This window comes from Taudactylus pleione, unplaced genomic scaffold, assembly GCF_031769625.1.
Source record: "Taudactylus pleione unplaced genomic scaffold, aTauple2 ptg000803l, whole genome shotgun sequence".
Taxonomy (NCBI): domain Eukaryota; kingdom Metazoa; phylum Chordata; class Amphibia; order Anura; family Myobatrachidae; genus Taudactylus; species Taudactylus pleione.
Window position 1 is genome coordinate 2,238,521 of NW_028285205.1, and position 23,980 is coordinate 2,262,500.

General features: G+C 43.2%; 1 long non-coding RNA gene across 1 annotated transcript in view; it reads left to right on the forward strand.

Moving 5' to 3' along the window:
• Window positions 1-23,980, forward strand: part of LOC148474881 (uncharacterized) — a 317,124-nt gene that overhangs the window by 52,500 nt on the left and 240,644 nt on the right. The gene's annotated exons all lie outside the window — the stretch shown is intronic.

Sequence of the window (23,980 nt, forward strand, 5' to 3'; positions counted from 1 at the left end):
GACGGTGTCTGTCACTCCCCCATCCTCGTAAACCTGCAGCCATTGGAGACTACCCCCCCTGCTCATACCTGCTGCACAGAGTAGGTCCCCTGCAGCCGCTGTGTGGGGGACCAACTCAGCAAAGCTGCTGCTGCCAGAGACTTAACCCCCCCAGTTGTAGGAGCCCCGCTGGTCACCACTGCTGTGCCCTCTTGCCTCGGCTCACAGGAAGACTGCTCTGGGAGCCGGGAGGCAGCATCAGAAGTTAAGAGAACACAGCAGGGAGGGATTTTTTCAGATCCCTCTGCTGTATCAGATGCTGTACGCCATCTCAGGGTGGCGTACAGAATCACTGTCAAGTTCCGAAAAAAATGCTTTTTCGGAACTAGATGTATTTTATAATTTCTACATCCCCATACTATAGTATGGGGACTGTGGAAATATCAATGCACAATTGTAACCAGGAGATACTATCTGTAATACATGAATGATGAATGGGGCTGACAATTTATACAAAAGCAGGTGAAAAGTTTATTTTTCACCTGCTTTTGTATACATTAAGTGATAATGAATAGGCCCCATAGACTTTTATGAATGGACCATTTTTTCCTAAACCATAAAATGCCTGAAGCTGTCACAGAATAAAAATAAGGAGACACAGATGGGAAATCATAACTTTCTGGGTCCTGTGTTCTTTCAGTAGGAGACTTTTTACTAGAGACGAGCGGTTTGGTTTTGCTGAAAACCGAACACACCGAACTTTGAGGTTCCGAGTTCAACAGAGTTCCACTTTCAGGTACCGAGTAGAACAGAGTCCCAAATCAGGTCCTCTTGCCAAGTTCGGAACTCTGGGCCTGATTCTGACCCGCTCGCGAGCGCTGTACGCTCGCAAGCAAGTCGATGGTGCCCAAGTGCGCATGCGCACGACGGAGGGAGCTCTGTCGTGCGCATGCGCGAGACCCGGCGAGCGACGGGGAATCCGTCGCTCGGGGTCTCGCACCAAAGGGGGCGTGCTGTCGATGTTGAGTGACAGCACGCCCTCTTTGGGGGGCGTGGCTGCCAGACTGAGGCGTTCCCATGGGAACTCCTACCGTCTGGGTCCGGCCCCACTGACATCACTAGTGATGTCAGTGGGAGTGATTTTGGCTCTGATAGAGCCAAAATCACTCCAGGGCTTGCGGCAACGAGACCCTACCGCAGGGTCTCGTCGCAAGCCCGATGGTCGCGATGGTCTTGACCATCGCGACAATCATCATGGTCGCTCGCATAAGCTGTGGGTGGTAACCCACAGCTATGCGAGCGTCCAAGAGGCCGCTCCAATGTTATGTAGGAGGGCCCTGATTCAGAGCGAGCGCTCTGGTCAGAGCGTCCGACTCTGAATCAGGCCCTCTGATCTAAAAAACGGATCTTTCAGTGTTTTGAACCGGTAGACATTGTATGTATGGTTCCCATTTTTTGGAAAAAATCCGTACCCCTCTTTCGATGTTAAAGATAGCCATACGTCTCTCCGCATAAATTACCTCCAGCAGCGCAGTTTTCCATTCCATTAGTGTAGGTGCTGATTTTGAGATCCAGTAATTAAGGATAAGTTGTTTAGCTACTGTAACCATGACTCTCAGAGCAGGTTTCCATGGGCCCAAGGAGGACTCAGACTCCCATATTGAAAATTCTGCGAAAATAAGAGCTGCCGCATTTTTGGACAATTTAAGATGTATCGTATTATTTAGATAACACAAAATTTTATTCCAAAATCTATGGATCTTTCTGCAGTACCAGAGGTTATGCGAGAGAGAGGCATTAGAGCAGTCACATTTCACACAATTTCCCTCCTCCAGTGGCACAAAATGTCTCCGTTGGGCCGGGGACATATATGTACGATTTAAAATTCTAAGATGAATTTCTTGAAGTCTCGCTGACTTAAGGCAGGGTAAAACACAATCCAGATTCGCAACAAATGGCTCCAAGTCACATAATTCGGGTATCTCTGTGTGCCAAGCTTCCGCAACTGGTGCCCAAGCATGTATAGGAATTTCAATCAGGTATTTATATAAATGAGCTATTCTGAATTTGGTTGAGCGACATAAGAGTAGAATGCGACCCATTGTATCTGTGTTAATTGAGATCCATAAAGGATTATCTAAGGATTGAATGAAATGACGTACTTGTAGAAACATAAAAAATTGTGTACGAGGGATGTCATATTTATCCTGTAATTGTACAAAGGAGAGCAAATTGCCACCCGGATCAAATACATCTTTGATGGACATGATTCCCTTTTGATTCCACATTTTAAAAAGAGGAATGTCAAGTGAAGGGGGAAAACAGGGATTACCCCATAAGGGGATGTACGGGGATGAAAAAGGATTTTTCCCCAAATGTGTATTAACCTTCAACCACGTAGTGTAAGTGTCCCAGAATAAAATATTAGAACGAAATATCTTAGGAATGTGTATTTTAGGGGTGTGTAACAAGGCTGCTGGGGCATATGGGTGAAATAATGCTTCCTCCAAGTCAGGATTAGTATAGTGATCGGTATGTAATAACCAATCAGTTATATATCGGAATATGGCAGCTTTTGCAAATGCAGAGATGCTTGGGATGCTCAGCCCTCCATTTTTTTTCAATAGGTAAGCTCGGGAACGCGGCATTCTGGGTTTCTTGTACTGCCAAATGAATTTAAAAAAGATCTGCGTAAACTTCAGTACATCCACTCTTGTTAAAGTAATGGGTAAAGTTTGTAAAAGATAGGCTAGTTTCGGGAACACCACACTCTTTATTACAGTTACTCGTCCGAGTAGAGAGAGTTTAAGATCTTTCCAATTCTGGAGTTGGGAGTTTAATCTATTTAGCAATGGAGAGAAATTAAAAGCATATAGAGAGGATAATTGAGCTGGTATAAATATACCTAAGTATTTTAATTTATGTGTTGCAATTGTGAAAAGAGAGGCTATGTGGGGATGTGTAGCTAAAAAAGTAGCTGCATCAATAGGGAGCAACTCAGATTTACTCACATTGATGCGATAACCTGCAAATGATCCAAATGTGGTAATTAGATCCAGAAGTGTAGGGATGGATCGTAGGGGGTCAGATATAAAAAGCATCATATCGTCTGCAAATAAAGACAATTTACATGTTTGGTTTCTGATAGTAATACCCTTTACCTCCGTTTCCTGTCTTATTGCTATTGCCAATGGTTCTAGCGCAATTGCAAACAAAAGTGGAGAAAGCGGGCAACCCTGTCTCGTCCCTCTCTGTGTACAGAATACAGGTGATAAATATCTATTAGTGAGAATCTGAGTAAGGGGAGAAGTATATAAGGATCGTATGATCTCAACAAAAAGGGCGGGCATACCAAACCGACGCAGAGATTCAAACAGGTGATCCCAGGTTACCAGATCAAACGCTTTTTCTGCGTCTAAAGACAACAAGAACCTGGGATCACCCGTCTCGCCCATATGCAGAGACTGCAGCACCGTAAGGACTTTCCTAATGTTTGTGACAGAATTTCTGCCACAAATAAACCCGGTTTGGTCCGGGTGTATGATAGACGGGAGAATCAACTTCAACCGCTCTGCTAAAATTTTTGTCAATAATTTATAGTCTACGTTAAGTAGAGAAATGGGTCTATATGATGAAGGCAAAAGGGGGTCTCTGCCTGACTTCGGCAGAACTTTTATAATGGCCGAATTAAAATAGTGAGGGATTATTTTACTATCCATTATGGAGTTAAATACATTAGTTAAAGTCTCTGTGATTTGGGGACGTAATATTTTGAAAAACTCCCCACTCAGACCATCTGGGCCTGGGGCCTTGAACGTCTTGAGAGATTTAACAGCCTGATCTACCTCTTCATGTGTAATTTTGCCAATCAATATATCAGCCTGTGCAGATGAAATCTGTGGCAGGGTGTGTGATTCCCAAAAAGCCTCCTTTTTAGTGATATCTATTGGGTCTTGGGAATAGAGGTTTTGGTAGTAACGGAAAAAGATATTCGCGATATCTTTGCCATTGAATTGTATGGCAGAGCTTTCATCTTTGAGAGCTGCAATATTATTATGTGGCTTGGTACCTCTCAGCATGTTTGATAGGAGTCGGCTAGGTTTGTTGCCTATCTTTCAGTGTTTTGGATTGAATTTAAGTCCTTCCCTCGTGATCTGAGGTGCTGTGAGGTGGTCAAACTTGACTGGAAATTAATGTTATTAGTGTTAATAATACTATAGGAACAAATAGGTCCAAATTAAACTATTTTAGCTGTTTTTATCCATTTTAAAGAAATCTGAAACCAAAACCGAACCAAAACAGTTGAGGGTGGATTTTCAAAAACCAAAACGTGACGATGATTTAGAATCAAAACCAAAACACAGGGGTCTGCATACATCTCTACTTTTTACACACAGTTACAAGCACCAAGGGGGCGAGTTGTCATATCACACATTTTAATTGCGAATAGAATATGATAATATTGCGAATTTAGTAATATGCTCTTGATGGGACACAGGCTCTGACAGGGCCGGACTGGGACTAAAAATAGGTCCTGGCATTTAAAGCACACAGGCCCACCTCGCGTCAGCATCTAGCTACTGGCATAGATTTCTCCCCTGGAATCGGTATGTACTGCCGGCGGCTGTTTAGCTACCGGATCAAATACCGACAGCGGCAGCCCGGTGGGTAGAAATCTCGACAGCTGAAGGCAAGTACCCTAACCCTCCCCTCTCTCCCCCTAACCCTCCTGACTGCATCCCTTCACCCCTTACTATTCCTGACTTCCACTTTTAGTCTATGCTCTTACAAATATAACTAGTATTAGAACAACATACAAGTGTATATCATTCTCCGCATTAAAATATATAGAACAGGGTTCATCCTGTAGGAAATTAAAACATGTGCCATAGTCAAACATTTGGTATTTAGTTCTGTTACGTAAAGCTGGCACTACAATGGTTTAGGTCACACACAACGAAAACGGATGGCATTTTCCCAACTGATGAAGCCCTAACTTAGCAGTTGTAGAAGATTAGATAGTGTTCACCGTAGAAATTTTTTAGGCCAGGGATTCTGAACACAGAGGACGACACATCTGTGTGCACCAAAGCAGAGCCAACACAACACGATTTGGTGCCCTGTGTACATAAAAAGCATTGGAACTGCCATCCACAATTGAAGTAGAGAGAGCGCGCACACCAAAGGCATGCGCTGCAAAAAAAAAGTGTGGTCTCGCTGGGACAGGGCGTGAATACACAATTATACCTCCATTTTAAATTATGCCACACAGTAGTGCCCCTTCGTCACATTACACTGCACGGTAGTCATGTTACACCACACAGAGCCCATTCACGCTATGCCACATAGAGCCCTTTCACATTATGCCACACAGTAATACACCGTATAACACTTATGCCACACAGTAATGCCCCTTACACCACATTAAGCCAGACAGTAAAGCACCTTACACCACATTATGCCACATAGTAAAGCGCCTTATAAAATTATGCCACACAAACTAATGCTCCTTATAACATTATACCACATGGTAACACTCTTTACACATTATGCCACCCCACCAGCAACTCACATCCCCCTATGTCTCTCCAGCAGCCTATCACAACCCCGTGTCCATCCAGCAGCCTCTTTCCTCCGCCGTGTGCTATCAGCAGGTGAATTAGTTGCAGGTCACCAGCAGCCATGGATAGTAGTGTGATGTCTATCTGCGCACTCCCCTAGACCCAGCACCCAGGAGTGAACCCTACTAGACTCAGCACCCAAGAGAGCACCCCCTTAGACCAAGCACCCAAAATAGCACCCCTCTAGACCTAGCACCCACGAGAGCACTCCCTTAGACACATCATCCTGGAGAGCACCCCCAAGACCTAGTACCTAAGAGAGCACCCGCCTAGGCCCATCTCCCAAGAGAGCACTCTTCTAGACCTAGCACCCAGGAGTGCCCCTCCAAGACCTTTCTGTGCAGAGTCTCATTTTACTGCAGGTACCCAGGCCAGTGTCCCTGCTTGGTGGGGTGGCAGCTTACCTCGGCTCGGCCCTTGTTGGGGTGGGGATTGCTGCTGGATAGAAGACCTCTTCTGCTCCCGGTTCCTGAATTGCTTCCTCCGCTCACTGCATCGTGCTGTCCACGCAGTGCAGCCACCGCCTTTACCTCCCTGGACGTGCTGCTGCTGCCTCCGTGCCGCTTATTCTTCCTCCGCTTCGCCCATCTCTTCGCATCGGCCGGGCTCATCTATGAGCTACAGCAGTAGTGCCTGTTCCACAAAGAGCCACCTGCTGAGCTGCACAGCACCTGCTGAGCTGCACTGGGGGCCAGGACGTGAGTGGGGCAGCGGAGACTCCAAGCAGCCGAGCTAGACTTCAGTGCCATTCAGTGATCGTGGACCGGCAGCCGCTGCCGATTGGCTGTCGGTCCGCAAGTTCTGATTGGCTCACTGCCGGCATCAGGTGTGAAATGCAGCGTCCACAGCGCGGCTGTCTCTGAACAGTGCTGTGGCTCAGCTGCATGCGGCGCGTTGATCACCCGGCACTGGGTCGGCCCATCTGGCCATCGGCCCTTCTGGCAATTGCCAGATGGCCAGTCTGGCCCTGGGCTCTGATAAGAGCCTGTTCCAGTGAAAAGCAAGAAGCAGAGTGATAGCCCACTGGCCGATATCAGAGGTATCTGCTACGGTCCCTCCTTGTTAAATCCTGGGGGTCCTTAATATTTACAGGTATTCCCAGAAAATGGGTATTTTTAGGGAATATCCCATAAATATTATTTAATAAATATGCCTCTGAGTGAGTTTACATTCTAGAGGAACTGGGTGGAAGCGCCACAGGAAGATGTTATACCCTGCTCACACAGACATTGATCTCCTCGTCCTCCATTAGTCAGAGCCGACATTTTTATGAGTCATTCAAAAAAGTGATATAAATGTACTGTAACCCAAAGTAACTAGGTCAGCCTTTTATGGCTCTTTCTTTAATTTACACTAATCTGGTCATTGTTACTACCATAAACCTCCCTTCTCTATTTTGGGAATGGCAGGTGACCTGTTCACCTCTCCTTCTCCGTCATTGCTTTACTCTCCTGCCCAGCTGGAGAAGTTTTGATTTTCTGCTGCTGAGATCTGGTGGATTAAGAGAACTGATTGCCATGATATATTTAGCATAATGGACATCTTTAATATATGATGGTGCACACACACTGATGTGATCTTGCCATTTAGATAATTTGTATAACAATCATGGGTGTGTCTCTTACATTCAGTAATGTGTTGCAGAAACTGTAGTGCTCAATTTATATATACAGTACAGTATTGTCTTCCTAAAATATTTTGGCTTGTAAATGCATTACATAATTCTTGCTTGTAGCAAAGTTTCATAAAGAGAATAGGTATTCTGACAAATCTACACCACAGGAACAACAGGGGGGGTGTATCAAAACTTGGAGCGAGATAAAGTGGAGAACGATAAATTACCAACCAGTCCGCTTCTAACTGTCATTTTACAGCCTGTATTTGAAAAATGACAGAAGCTGGTTGGTACTTTCTCTCTCCATTTTATCTATCCAATGTTTGATACATCTCCCCCAATGAATAATAAAAGCATTCATTATATGTGTTTGTCATTTGTTCAGCGGCAATAAAAATTCTCGATCAGAACAGCACATCTGCTCAATAAACAACCTATGTTTACAGGTCTTTTAGGGTAATTTGTAGTGGTCTTGCTCCTTGTTGCAGGACCAAGCAAATTCTCCTTCCCTATTTTACCCTAACAAATTCAGTATAGTCCTCCGCTCTCCACAATCAGTTTCTAACCAGTCATCAGAGTGTTGTGGCTGCATATGTCTGGCAATAACTCCCTGTGCAGAGAAGCACCGAGTCCAGCGCTCCATGGCCAAACCGCACATACCTGACTCAGGGACACAGAGTACTGGCCACCTGATGTGGCTGAGACAGTGAGTGCCGGAAGAGTCCAGTGGTTAGATGTTAGACATGGCCCCGACGCGTTTTAACATAGAATGTTTTTAACAATGAACCTAATTTGTTAGGGTAAGATAGAGAGAGAATTTCCTTGGTCCTGCAACAAGGAGCAGAACCACTAAAAATTACCCTAGAAGGCCTATAAACATAGGTTGTATATACCCTATTCAGAGAAAAGGACTCGCCAGGTCAACCCGGGTCCTTTTTCTGTGTAAAAGGGTCAACCTGGGTTGAATCCCAGGACTTCGACACTGGTCGCTACCAGGGTTATTCCCGGTAATCTCCTGTGTGAAAGGCATGACCATGGTCATGATGACCCAGGTCATGCCTAAAAGTAGCTGATTGGAGGGCACAGTGGGCACTTAGAGATTACATCATCTCCAAGCTCCTACTGAGAGATGGAAGACCCAGGTCACTGGAAAACCCGGATCCGGTGTAAACGGCGATGACCCGGGAATAACCCGGGTCCATCCACCGGTGTGAAAGAGGGTAAGTACTGAAACCCCGGCTTCAACCCAAGTTCATTGTCCCAGGTCCGAGCTGGGGTTTCTCTCTGAAAGTGGTATTATTGAGCAGATGTGCTGTTCTGTGCAATTTATTTTAATGATTGCACATACTGTAGTTTAATTATTTTTTTTTTTTTATTGCCGCTTAACAAATGACATACAGTATACATATAATTAGTGCTTTCATTATTGTTCAGGTACATTGAAGAACACTATTGCTGTTTATGATAGCTGCTTATACACTAGGAAACGCTTGTGTTCTTCTTGTAACATCTCCCCCAATGTCTCCCATTATGATCACCATATCGCACATGGGTTAATCAGCCATCTACAAGGAATTGTCCCTTACTGCTCTGTGTAATGTGGCAGCAGAAGTCTTGTATATTACAAAATGAAGGCATTCTTACCAGCTGCACAGTCATTAAACAACTTCATAATAGCCAAACGCTAGCCTCTAATTGCCATTCCCTTTGCCCTCTCAAGTGTTTCTTTGGCATTTTGCAATCTTTGGCTACTTAATAACGACTGCTGGCTCACTTTTCCTGTAGAAGCCGGTGTTCATACAGCAAATAATGATGGAATTAATTTTTTTTTGCCCAGAAACTGAGTAACATGGACTCTGGACCTCAGCAATATTGAGTTATAATTATGGTAACGGATGGGGCTTTGTGCCAGCAGTTACTGGAAAGAAAGTAACGCAGACAGACTCTTGTGATATTAATAATATCACACACAATAAGTATGTGATGGCCAGATTGTAGCCTCTGATATATACAGTAGATACAGAATAGTTAGGGAAAAAAACACTATTTTAAAAAATATAGATTGTGTGTAGACCACAATTTTACTTTTAATTAAAAAAAACCAACAATTTAGAGACAGTTACAAAAAGGGATGTAGTTGAAATGCCAGCTGTCGGATGGCGGCGCTCAGAATGCCAACACCAGTCAGAATCCAGGAGCCCGCTCCCCGTCCGCAAGTAGTGACATTAAGGGGAGGGTTAGAGTTAGGCACTAGGTGAAGAGGGATAAGTTTAGGCACTGGGATGAGGTTAAGTTTAGGGTGCGGGGAGGGTTAGGGGTTGGATTAGGATACTTACTAACAGATGTTGGTATCCTAACTCTGTCAGGCTGCTACTGACCGTCGGGATCTTGAGCACTGGCAATCCCATACCTAACCCTACAAAAATCATGTTTTATAGAAAATACAGTACATAGCTACAAGCAATCATTCTGCCACTTTCTTACACTGGTATGTGTAATATAATACATGACAAAACGTTAGCTCTACAATTGCTGAGATCATTTATTTTATACTTGATAATGGGGCTGTCGCTGCCCATGTGATTGGCGGAGAGATTGGCTGCTTTCTGATGTTCTCACAGGCTGCTTCTCATACAGTATGTAGCACTCACACACTGCTCCCACCTACAGAAGTGATCCCTGATGGACTGTGTACATTTAGTTTGGCAATGTCTAACAATAGTTGTTGCCTGCGGCTTCGCCCACGATGACCTCTCTTCTGCCATCATTTTTTTCATTTGAGGTGTTCTAGTTGTATTGCTTTGCATAGGGGCCCTGTTGCAGAAGTGACCCACGTGACCATCAATGCTAACAGACTGGTGGCAGCAGTATCTTCACCCACCAATGTCACTGTGTGCCCTGTGCATGGACGATTATGTAGCCTATCCTATTGACGTGAAAGCAGGCCCAAAGCACCTCTCCCAACCCCTACCATCCGCGCACATGGTGCTATCCCTATCTTTTGTATTGATGAAGTCAGTATTTATTTATTTTTTTGTTATTGCTCAGCCTTAATTTAACGGATTTAGATGACACAAAGTGCAGATGCAGTTTTCATGAAAATCTGTCAGTATGTTTTGTGCCATCTTGGAACAAACAGATACAACATTCTTATAATATTAGTATAGCTGAGGGTCTCATTCACACAGGTCTTTGAAAAAGTGGTAAAAACACATGAAAACAAATACTCTGTAGTTATACATTGGTTTGTTTTTTTATGATTTCCATGTGTTGCATTTTATCAATACAATATATATTCTCATTTTTTTCTATTTATGTGACTTGAATGTTCTCAGGCTATAACATTTGCCCTGTACTTCAGTTTATGCTGAAACATTTCCTTTTAATTGTATCCATCATAAATCTGAAGAGAATGCTGTGAGAGAATGTGTTACATTGGTTGATACTGGGGAAGGTTATACTCCGCTCAATGACAGGTGTACAGTTCGGATTGAGGGGTCTATTAATGAGTTGCGGTGAAAACCTTCTGTCACTGCAGCTGAGCGGTGCTGGCTGGTAGCGGAAGCAGGAGGCCAAAGTCATTCCTTTATTCTTGAATGAGGAAACAGACAGAAAACAACCTCCTCATGGTTGTATGACTCGACCTACAGACCCATATTTGCTTCAAATTAGCTCCATGTGCTTTCACTTTCCACATAATGAAGCCCTCTCACATGTACTCCAAAACTCAACCTCATGTCCCTCCAACCTAACCTATATACTTGCCTACTTTGTCAAAACATCCAGGAGAGCAGGTCACCCTCCCACATCCTACCTACTTTATAGGAAGATGAGCAGGAAGAGGGTGTGATGACGTGATTCTCAGCAAATATCAGCATCATAACCCTACCCACTTTGCGTAATGCAGTTAATCATGCCCTTGCAGTACCTGAGTGGACCATAATTACACAACTCGACCTGCTCCTCCCCCTCAGTACCCGCCTACATCTCCTTTCCGGGGACTCTTCTGGAGGGGAAAGAAGACATGTAGGCAAGCATTCCCCACATGTCTCTCAGGCCATCCCCACATGTCCCTCAGACCATCCCCACATACCTCACACATCTACCCCAGGGGCAGTTTAAGAGAGAAGGGTTCAGAGTCTACTCTGCATGTGCAAGACTCTGTGAACATGGCAAAATAACTTTCTTTTGCTACATACAGGAGCATGGAAGAACACACCAGGCCTCATTTTTCATGCATGTATCTGCCATTTTCTAAACATAAACTTTCATAGATATTTTTGGCATTATTATATGGTTAGTTATTGTCAATATTTTCTCATTATCCCAGTCAAGAGATGTATTTCTGGTCTCTCGAAAGCTACATTTCTTCAACTACACTGTAAATAAACACCCATATAAGTAAGTAATGTACGACTGTATGACTGGAACTGTCCTCATTTTCAATTGTTGGCATTAATCTTTCATTTGGGATAAGGTTTGAGCTGACACTTGACTCTGTCAATCTTTACTGTCACTTGTCAGCACCGCCACTATCCAATGTTTGTCATTGTTTTTGAAAAGTAAGTTAATGATTGTAAAAGTTATGTGTTAAAATAGATGTATGTGTATGTAGTGATGCTTTTTTTTATTTGCCTTTGCAACAAAACCGCATAGTAGAAGTAAGTACAATCAGGGGTGTGTTATCTGCTAGGTAACTAGCTACAAGTCCTGCCAACATAACTACTTTTATGTCTACAATAGCCGGAGTGTAAATAAGTTTGCCGAAGAGATACAGTACGTATAGCATATTTTAAAGTATTCATGAATATTTATTTTATATGAAATCACTTCATGAAATCATTAGGATAACAGGACATTCAGGAATTTTTTTATCTCACAACAGTTGGAGGGCCACAAGCTTTTTATTTTTTATTTTTTTAATAAAATATTTTATATTAATAATTTTATTGTTTTATTTTATTATAGATTTGAGTTTAAATAGTATTACTATTGTAATGGCCCATTTTTACCAGGGACCAGGTTCGAATATCAGAGAGGCAAGCATAGGGTTTCCCTTTTTAACAGACACAATGACAGACATATTTAAAAGGGTACAACTCAATTTTATTATGCGAGAAAACAAATGACACATAACAACGGTACATTTGGTACATTAGCTCCACTTTCCTATAGGAGACTTGTCACAACACTTGCAATTGCGACTTAATAGAACAACTAGTTTGTGCAAAGATACTACACATCTAGTTCTAAGAAACACCATGCTACATTATGGGAAAAATAGGGACTTGAATACACTTTTGAGGCTTTAGCAAGCACAGTCCAGCATAAGGGAAAATAGAACTTTGCATACACTTTTAGCAAGCACAGTCCAACATTTATGTATTACCAGAACAAGAGCATGAAGTACGTTGGCATGGCATCAACCTGAGAACATTTACCAGCATATTTAGTACATAATAGATTTTCTTTAGAGAACAATTAAGCAACGAGACATTGTTTTAAACCATTACATCTCAGAGTGATAAGATTTAGATTAATCGTAGCTTTATAAACTGGGTTTAAGCAGAACAAATGCAAAATGGCACTGAAGGATTCGCTGGGGATCACACTGACACACAGGTATAGTAGGCAACACATTGAAAGATCAGTATCACCCGTTAACACAAGACAGCTCTCTGTAAGTTCACTTAGCATAAAACATTAGCAGTCTGTACCATAAAAGTTAAGTACAGGGGGTTACACTTCCCTAAACATACAAGGGGCCAACTCCAGATCTCCAGATATACTACAGGGTAGCCTCCCCTAAATCACTCAAACATGCGACGGGGCACTAGCCGCTCCCTAAAAGCTGCGCAGAGGCAGTGCTGAATTACACTGCAAGGGAACCCGACTAAATAGGCATTTCAAGGGAGGGGATGAGTAAGGAGGGTTAAGCAGTGCCTCACCACATGCAGCATCTCTTCTGCCACCCCACGATCTCCAGCGCAGCACGGGATGCTTGGCACCGCACCAGGCCATGCTCAGGCACCAGTTGTTGGCATCCAAAGTTGCAGCAGCCTCATCTCCGGGAGTGCCCTGTGCTGGGGTTTTCTGCGTTGGGGTCCTCTTTCTCTCTTCCAGTGGCTCTGCATAGCAGAACAGGTCTTCTGGCAGCGGCAGCTCCTCTCATCCTCTTCACCCAGTGATCCGGGTGACAAGATCTGCAACGGTGGTGGTTCCCTCCTCCAGTGGCCCGGCAGCACTTCTCTCTTTCCCGGGCAGCAGCAGGGGTCTTCATGTCCCCACAAAGGTTATCTTCACGGGCTGTCCATGCTTCTGCCCATGGCACCACACCTCACATCGGTCTCAGCTCCTCCGTGATTTGGCAGCAGGCACAGTTCTTGTAGGGGTAAATCCTTTCTGCTAACAGCAAGAAGGGGATGGAGTGGCGGTGTCCTCTTTTTCTGAAGGTCCTTCCCTAGACCGGCAACACCTCTGCACACTCCAGGACCAGCAGTTACCACAGCATGGGAGCCAGGGTCCTCATCGCGGGATCCTCTCCATCTGGGGCTTCTCTTGCACTGCCTGCCTATCCCGGCCATCCAGCAGAGGACCCCCTCGAGGTCCTGATACTCCGCTCCGTCAGCTCTCCACTGTGCAACAACAGATAAGCGCCTCCTGCGGTTCATCCCTGGGTCCGTGAACACTACTGGTTTTTCCGGCTTCTTAGGGGCAGACACGACTCATCCAGAATGGAGAAGTGCGGTTCCTTACGCCAGCTCTAAGCAGCCGGGTACTTTCATTGGGCATCCCCTCCTGCTCCGCTTTCAATCTCCGGTGGCTACGTTGCTGGGCGACTTAACAGGTAAGTCTCCCATCTGTGTTGCTGTTTTCCTGTCTCAGCTGCCCTCCTTTATACGGGTCTCTGCTGTTAGGTGTCTCTCTGCTCCCCATGTCCTGCGTCCTGACTGGCTGCTGTCCCCTAGCACAATCCAGTCCCAGGGTATTCTGCCTTAGTACCAGGGCCACCAATCCCCAGGGGCCCCCAATTCACGGGGACTACTGTTGCTGGCCAGCCTAGGGGGAGACCTGCCCTGTCAGCGCAGGATCAGTGACAGCTTGCTGACAGGGTCACTAAGTGTTCACTTAATCTCTGCCATAGGACTTAAAGAGGCATATAGTTATTAAAATAAAAAAATCTATTGGGGATGCAGTACATCTAGGCGAACCCCTAACTAACTAAGGGTTGACCCCATACCTATGGGGGTACCACGTTATCATTCATGCAATCACTAGTTTGGTCCAAATCTTGCTCTTTTTATTCCACCTTCCTCTTCTATTGTGTTTTCCTTAGTAATGCCTGCCTTTGTTTTAACATATGTGTTTCTTTTATTATTAATCTACTTGGGGTTTTTTTGCTGTTAACATACTTGTTTAAATACTTGTTTTGAGGTAGTTGCTTTTGAAATCCAAAGATTTTTGTGCAATTTTATGTCAAGTCTTATTGTTTAGCATGTTTTCTTCATGTTCTGGATGTCACATTTGGTCTTAACGTTTACACGTACATTATTGTTTCTATTTTGCTAATTGTATTGCCTTTTGGATTTCTTATTGAAAACTCAATAAATAGGTTTTTAAAATAACAGGATTACTATTAACTGTTGTGCCAGTTTATCAATATGCAATGCCAACAAAAATGATTTCCTGTAGATGCTTGTTTCAGTGATAGAAACTTAGTTATTAACGCAATTTAACTATAAAATGTTGCCGTAGCAATTGAGTAACCCAGTTCACACTTGCGGCTGAACTGGAAGCCCTGACTTTTGCTTTCAGTTCCATTTGTTACATAAATAAATATATATTATATATAATAACTGCGGGTGGAGCTACTGGGGGTGGGGCTATAGAAAACAATGAGTATATATATATATATATATATATATATAGATAGATAGATATATATATAGAGATATAGATATATATATAGAGATATAGATATATATATATAGAGATATAGATATATATATATAGAGATATATAGAAATATAGATATATATAGATGTGTGTGTGTGTGTGTGTATACACACATATATATTGCCAAAGCCGGCACTCCACTATTGCACACCACTTTCAGTACCCTGGTGCCCTCCTGGGGCCGCTCACGTGTCCAAATATTCTAAAAACGTAAGGCGGCACTCATGGGATTTCCAATAAAGAAGAGTCAGAGACACTAACAGGGGTATTCAATATGGGAGCGATAACATCGTTTTTGCGTTAATATCGGAGGTATGACATCATTATCGCAGGTTTTACTTTTACACCGTATTCAATTTCAAAGACTTATCACAGTTTTGAAAAGTCTTTGATAAAAAACGGGGATAACTTTTCACCATTGAATAGGTGTCGAAAAAAAGTGCAGAATTGGGGTTTAGGGGTGCAGGCTTAAAAAAAACAGCATGCACCCCTGGGAATGACTTTTAAAAAAGAACTGTGTCAAAAAAGTTTTTAAAAAAATAGGGACACCCCAAAAAATGAATTAAAAAATTCGGGTGAAAAAAAAAAAAAAATGGGAAAAAATTGTTTAAGAATAGGGAAATAGGTTCAGGGCTATTCTGCGAGTATGCGGCAGATGTTTTCTAGAATAGAATTATAGCGGCAGGTGCACAAATGCAGAATTTTTAAAAACTTACTTTACGGACATCAAAATATGCTAGTGCCCATTTTCATGTACCCCAAATTTGATGGGACCACTTAAAAAAACGAAAAAAATAACCTAAGTGCTCTTCTGCATCACTTCCTCAATGTCGGGAAAAAACACCTGCTGCGGCTATTTAAATCCCCGACTTTCAATTAAAGGCTAAAACGGGGGTACCCATAGTGTTCCCCCATGTTTTTACTACTTTAGGGGGGTCTTACAATTTTTTTAAGGAAAAATTCAAAACTTTACGCAAATCCAACTTCGGAGTTTCCCGTTTTCGTTAATTTTATATTGAATACGGGTATAAGCGGGAGTGCGGCCGATACTTTAACGCAGGTAAAAACTCCGATATGAAACTTTAACTTCGACAGTGAAGTTAACGTTTCATATTGAATACCCCTCAATGTCTAGTCCAACGTTTCAGTCCTCCCGGACTTTTATCAAGAACACGATAAAAGTCCGGAAGGACTGAGACGTTGGACTAGACTTAGTGTCTCTGACTCTTCTTTATTGGAAATCCCACGAGTGCCGCCTTACGTTTTTTGTGTATATATATATATATATGTAATATATATATATATATATATATATATATATATATATATACACACACACATTAGTATTTAGAAAACAAGGCACTCGAAAGGGCCTTTTAAAATAAAACTTCTCTAATGGAAATACATTTTGGCCTACGACATTGTCATTAGTTAATGAGAGGTTAAGCAAGTGGTTAGCAGGTGCCATGACCCGGTTAACTTTTCATGGATTATGTGTGTTAACGCAGCTATCGAGTGATAAAGGGATTCTAATTGAATAGCCTAGGACGATAAAGCCTGAGGCTACCTCTCATTTTCATCCCCGTTAAGTTATCGGGGCTAATTGAATTACCCCCATAATATGTACAAAATATTTTTTTAAATTGCATAAAATCTATGCCATTCTGGTTTAAAAAAAATGTTTTATTTAAATCATTTAAAAACAATTCTATTAATATCCTTTGCTACTGCCAACCTGAGATCCTTGTTAAATAGTTAGCTTCACTGGAAAAATCCTGTGATACTTTTCTCTGGCAGGGACTACCACTGGCAGCAGCAGTTTAATAATTTTTCTCCGTTAAAGAGCTTTTTTCCTCATTTAATAAATAGACATTTTAGAAACAGATGTAATTTTCGACAAACTGTATCATAAAACAAAAAATTAACCTATGCTGACAAGTGAAAGTAATGATTGTCAGGGTCATTTTAAAAAGAAAACTTGTGTTGTTGCAGTTACTGTAATGATAATTATTGATGAGTCTTTTCCAATCATCAGTTTTGAAACATACAGGGGTATTCAATATGGGAGCGAAAACATCGTTTTTGCGTTAATATCGCACTTCTGACGTCATTATCGCAGGTTTTGGATTTACACCGTATTCAATTTCAAAGACTTTTCGCAGTTTCGAAAAGTCTTTGATAAAAAACGGGGATAACTTTTCACCATTGAATAGGTGTCGAAAAAAAGTGCAGAATTGGGGTTTAGGGGTGCAGGCTTAAAAAAAATAGCATGCACCCCTGGAAATGACTTTTAAAAAAAAGTTTTAAAAAAAATAGGGACATCCCAAAAAATTATTTTTTTGGAAATTGGGGTTAAAAATAAAAAAAGGGAAAAAATTGTTTAACAATAGGGAAATAGGTTCAGGGCTATTGTGCATGTATGCAGCAGATGTTTTCTAGAATAGATTTATAGCGGCAGGTGCACAATTGCAGAATTTTTAAAAACTTACTTTAGGGACTTAAAAATATGCTAGTACCCATTTTCATGTACCCCAAATTTGATGGGACCACTTAAAAAAACGAAAAAAATAACCTTAGTGCTCTTCTGCAACACTTCTTCAATGTCGGGAAAAAACACCTGCTGCGGCTATTTAAATTCCCGACTTTCATTTAAAGGCTAAAACGGGGGTACCCATAGTGATCCCCCATGTTTTTACTACTTTAGGGGGATCCTACAATTTTTTTAAGGAAAAATTCGTAACTTTACGCAAATCCAACTTCGCAGGCTCCCGTTTTAGTTTCATATTGAATACGGGGATAAGCGGGCGCGCGCCCGATACATTAACGCAGGTAAAACCTCCGATATGAAACGTAAACTTCGACAGCAAAGTTTACGTTTCATATTGAATACCCCTCTTAATGCTAAAATCATGGTGCCATCTGGGGAACTGGAGACAATGGGCCTGATTCAGAGCTGAACGCTCTGACCAGAGCGCTCGCTCTGAATCAGGGCCCTCCTCCATGAAAATGGAGCGGCCTCCTGGACGCTCGTGTAGCTGTGGGTGACCCACAGCTATAGCGAGCGTCCATGATGATGGTCGCAATGGTCTTGACCATCGGACTTGCGACGGAGACCCTGCGGTAGGGTCTCCCTGCCACAAGCCCTGGAGTGATTTTGGCTCTATCAGAGCCAAAATCACTCCCACTGACATCACTAGTGATGTCAGTGGGGCCGGCTTCAGACGGTACTCGTTCCCATGGGAACGCCTCCGTCTGCCAGGCACGCCCACCAAAGGGGGCGTGCTGTCAATCAACATCGACAGCACGCCCCCTTTGGTGCGAGACCCGGAGCGATGGAAAGCCCGTCGCTCCCCGGGTCTCGCACATGCGCACAACGGAGCTCCCTCCGTCGTGCGCATGCGCAGTGGGGAACATCGACCCGCTTGCGAGTGTACTGCCGCTCGCGAGCGGTTCTCAATGACCCCCAATATATTTTCCATTACAACTCTATGCAACCAAAGCCTCTTTAACTTATTGGTGGACTTTTGGGTAAAGATCCCGTTCGTGATACAATTTTGATGGGCAATTTGCAACTATAAATACGAATGTACAATGTAAGGGCTAGGGCTAATGATGAGGCTAGATTTAAAGCTTGGGTTGGTTCAGATATAGGGCTGAGACTATTTTAGGGAGGAGCAGGGGCATATCTATAATGGGTGCAGGGTAACCATATTATGTAAAACATACATCTCCGAGGTCCCTAGTCGGGTCTCCCAGCGCTGCTCAAACCCCGGAAAATGGCCACCGCGGCCATTTCTCCGGCGTTTTGCACATGCGCTGTGAGGAAATCACTGGGAAAATGGCGCCGCACCATTTCCCCGGTGATCTGGGCATGTGCAATAGACTCCGGGCATACTCTAGTGCCCAGAGTCTATTGATTCTGCGGCGGCCGGCCAGCCACATCGGTCGGCTGCTGGCCACCGGAGTGACAGGAGGGGGCCCGTGACGGGGGATGCACACGGACCCCCTCCTCTCTAAAGACGCCCCTGGGGAGGAGTAAGAGTAAGGACAAAGACTTTTTTTATTTTATTTAAACTCTGCCGAAAACAAAATGCTATTTTGACTGTAGAAGAATTAAAAACTCACCACAGTCCCCAATGCTTAAAACAGGTTCCACACTGCTATGTTCTTTAACACTCCTCCCGTTATGAAACTGGCCTGAGCAGAATTTGACAGAGGCACAGCGAGGGGAATGGGGCTGGTACAAAGGTACCAGGCCTCCCCGGAGTCTTGGTGGTGGTAGATTACAGTAGGCCAAATGGGGAGCCTATCATAACCACATTAAAAGCTGGGCAAAGTGGCTGTGTTTCCTATTAGTCTGTGCAATCGCACCACTTCCATGAAGAGGCGGCACCAGGGCTCAAGATTAGTTGATAGCCCGGGGTGTGTCTGTTCTTTCCCATTGATCTTCTAAAGAAATGCATCAGGAAACAGCATTCCAGGTAAGTAAAATACTTCAGTTGTGGCCTTAATCATTTCAGAAAAAAAACATCAGTAAGTGTAATTTTAATTTCTATCTGAGTTCAGTAGATGGTCTCTTTTACGATCTTCCTCTTCACTTCCTTATTTAACCTAGGAAATCCCTACAAGGTTCTCTGTTCACAGCAGTTCTGCATACTTTGGCAGCTCAGTAACGATCGCCTGGAAACTCTGTTCATATAAAATAAAAAAAATGAAGTCACTGCAGAACAATTGTGTTGCAGGAAGTGATTAGAGAGATCAGAAGCGAAAGGCTGGAGACGTAATATGAAAAACAGGCAGAACATAGAAAATTGATTTGGACTAAATTTGGAGAAATTACCCGGTCGGCTCTCTGCTTTTAAAGTGTGTTGCTGGGAATATTTATTTTTTTCATCTGTGACCTTTTACGAGGAAAGACATTTGTCATTTTCAAGCCAGATTTAAATAAAAGTCCAATTTCGCCACACAGTCTGGTAATGATTTTCATTTGCTGTACAAGACGGTCAAACTGATCTCATATATCAATAATTAAATAAATATTACACGCTGAAATAAAGTCAATAAAAGTTAGTGTATATGGATGTACTGATTTAATGGAGATGGAGACAACTAATATCATGGCCCTTTATTGTATCCAACGATAAATGACACCACAGGACAATTCTGACTTCCAAGCTAATGGCAAAGGGGTGTAGCCACCTCTAAATCAATGTGGGATGGGAATAATTTCTATTTTCCCACCTGGAATGTTGGCAGGTACTGGGATACCAATATTTATGAGAATGTAGCCTATCAATTCACTAGGCCTTAGTGACGTCACTGAGATGTTAGGCATGCAACACGTACAACTGCAACAGCCAATAACCAGCAGTTTCTAATGCTAGCTGCAATGTGATTGACTGACACTGAGGCAATCCTGGTGGCTCCCTGCTTTATCACACATTATTCCAGACTGATTATAGCCACTCGCCTCTAGTCTGAGGTCCCAATAGCAATGATACTGTGTTACTGTGAATGACCACCTCAATACTTATTTTGTTATTGACATCTCAGGATGTCAGTAACAGATTAATACCGGACGCTTTATTCTTTGGCAAATACAGGATTTTAAATATTAATTATTGTACTCTGCACAGCTGCAGATATCTGGAGGAGTGATTGAATGCAGAGATTATACTGGCCACCTTTAACACCCACCCACTATGAATGGTACATATACAGGGTGAGAGGACATAAGGGGACAGACATCTATAAAGAAAGTGACAGATACCCATAATACAGAAACACACCAATGCAAAGGAAGAGAGAAACACACATGGGGATACATAGTGAGGGATGCAGCAATGCTGATTTTTGAGGTCAAACCTCTGAAAATGACTTTACCGGGGCATGGATGCAGTGGGAAACGCCATCTTTAGATAGGCTTCTATTAGCCTATGGGCTTCTATTTGCAACTCCTCCCTGAGAGGGATCCAAACCTCCCAGCACCCTCCGCGGCACGTGTCTCACCTGCGTGGAAGGCCTTCTGAGTCATAAATACGAAAATGCTTCTATCACAAACGACAACTCTTACCGGGAGAGCTGTCCTTTCTGATTTTTACAAACATATGGCGATAATAAATGCTGTTGTGCTTGTGATGAGTGGCGGGGATACATTGCATTTAAAATGTGATGCATTCTGCATCCCACCCAGAGGGAGAGAGACACAGAAAGGAGAATAAATAAAAAATAAAATAAAAACAAGGGGGAGATACAGTAGATGTCTACATACACACAAAGGTTGGGGCAGAGGCATACATGGGGAGACAAAGGGGTCTATTCAAAGAGCAGTGACAGTTCTGTTTAGCTGAAAGCAGGACTTTACACTGCTTTGGCAATTCATAGAGTGGGTTACCATAGAGAAGGTTATTACTTCTCCAGTGGCACCCCCGCTTCGTATATGAATCGCATCACCATACTTTTGTATGGTGAGTGCAATTCATAAAGGAACGGAAAACTCAGCTTTCTGTTCCTCTCCTGCGTACAGATTCGCCATCTGAGGATGGCATAATCTGTACCGAAAGCCAAAGAGAGCAGGGAAGTTGCATATTTCCCTGTTGTCTGCCCGGCACCTGGTGCTGGCTCCACCACCTTTTCCCAATGCCCTTTCTAGGACGCCGGCGCATGAGCAGTGAAAAGCAGAGCTCCCGATATGTCTGTATTATCACTGCTTTCCAGGACCGCAGATGGGCCAGATAGCACATGAAGATGTCGGACAGGTAAATGTACAAGAATGGCTACTAAACATCACTAAATACAGGTTGAGTCTCCCATATCCAAAATGCTTGGGACCAGGGGTATTTTGGATAACGGAATATTCTGTATTTTGGAATATTTGCATATCATAATGAAATATCTTGGGAATGGGACCCCAATATACACATAGAATGCATTTATGTGTTATATACACCTTATACACACAGCCTGCAGTTAATTGTATACAATATTTTCAATAATTTTGTGGCTCAAACAAAGTTTGTGTACAGAAATTAAATTAATTTATGTTTCATATACACCTTATACACTCAGCCTGAAGGTAATTGTATACAATATTTTTAATAATCTGTGCCTTAGACAAAGTTTGTGTACATTGAACCATCAAAAATCAAAGGTTTCATTATCTCAGTCATGCCAAAATTATTCCGTATTTCGGAATATTCCGTATTTCGGAATATTTGGATATGGGAGACTCAACCTGTATTGCATTGATGTTATTCGATATATAGTGATATTTGTCAGTAGCCACTTCATGTTCTACATAAATAGGCCCCAAAGGAAGAGTGTGGGCATATAAAACAAAACTGTCGGAAGAAGAAAGTGTTGAAGTGCTCCTTACTTGTGTAGAGGCGAGAACAGGATCTGCGTTATGCAAACTAAGTGGCTGTACATCACCTTTTACTATGGCAATAAGTGGTGCACGGGTGGCCAATAAAACACATAAAGGGAGTCTCACAGCTCCAGGAAGAGGCTACATGGCCCCTACAGTCAGGGGCGGATTGGGAACTTAAAGTTGCCCTGGAAAAAATTCTGCGAGTGGCCTCATTCAAATTTGGCACCCCAAAACAATCATAAGTTGTGCTAGCAAACCGCCAACTTGACAGCCACACAAAACAGAGAGTAGCTTTGTGTCCGCCATACAGCACAAACAGCATCCCAGCCAAGGGCGTAGTTATAGTAGGTGCAGAGAGTGCAGCTGCAATGGGCACCCTCTCCCTGCACTGAGTAAAACGCCATCTCCTGAGCCCCAGCTTTTCTATTCTCACCAGAGTGCTGCTGCAGGGTATCTGGGCCCAGAGATGATCCAAGCTACAGCCATCACTAGCTGCTGCCTGCATGCATTGTGATGTCACAATGCAGGTCACAGCCCTATATAAAGGATGCCCAGCTACTGGCAGCCATTTTGTGGTGACATTTTGTCCTACAATGATGCTCTCTGAGTAGTTCCTTTTTATGTAGGCGACTTTGGATAACGACTGCTTATATGAACTTTGGATTATATCTACCAATAAGGTCCTGAACAGCAAATTTTTAGAAAAATAATCTGAATAACATCTTAAGGTAAGAACTTTATAATAAATTTTGGCCTGTACCCCTCCCTACCTGTGATTTTTATTTCTAAACAATGGATAAAGCAATTTTTTTTTATCTGATATGACACTGCATGACTTAAGGGTCTATTTACTAAGCAGTGTTAGGAGACAGAGTAAAAAGTGATGTCTGTGATAAGGTGCCAGCCAATCAGCTTCCAACAGTCATTTTTCAAACACAGCCTGTGAGATGACAGTTGGGAGCTGATTGGCTGGTACCTTATCACTTTTCACTCTGTCTCCTAACACTGCTTAGTAACTAGACCATACATGCCTACCCTCCCGGTTTTCGCGGGAGGCTCCCGATTTTTCGCGTAACCCCCCGCACCCCCGGAAGGGTAGGCATTTCTCCCGCTTTCTGCCCACTTCCTAGTGAAGTGGGCAGAATGGGGAGAACTTCCGCAGAAATCGCGGGTCTCTGTGTAGGGGGCGGGGCTTAATTACGCAATTCTGCATGAATCGCGTCATTTAGCCCCGCCCCTTATGCAAATGTACGCCAATCACGGCAATTTTCCGCGAAGGGGGCGGGGCCTAATGACGCATGATGTCAGGCCCCGCCCCCATCACGACCCGATCTTTCTACTCTCCCCAAGTCTCCCGCAAAAGGGAAATACAATGTAGGCAAGTATGAACTAGACCCCTTAAGATGGATACACACTTGTCAAAGTGGAGGAGTCAATTCC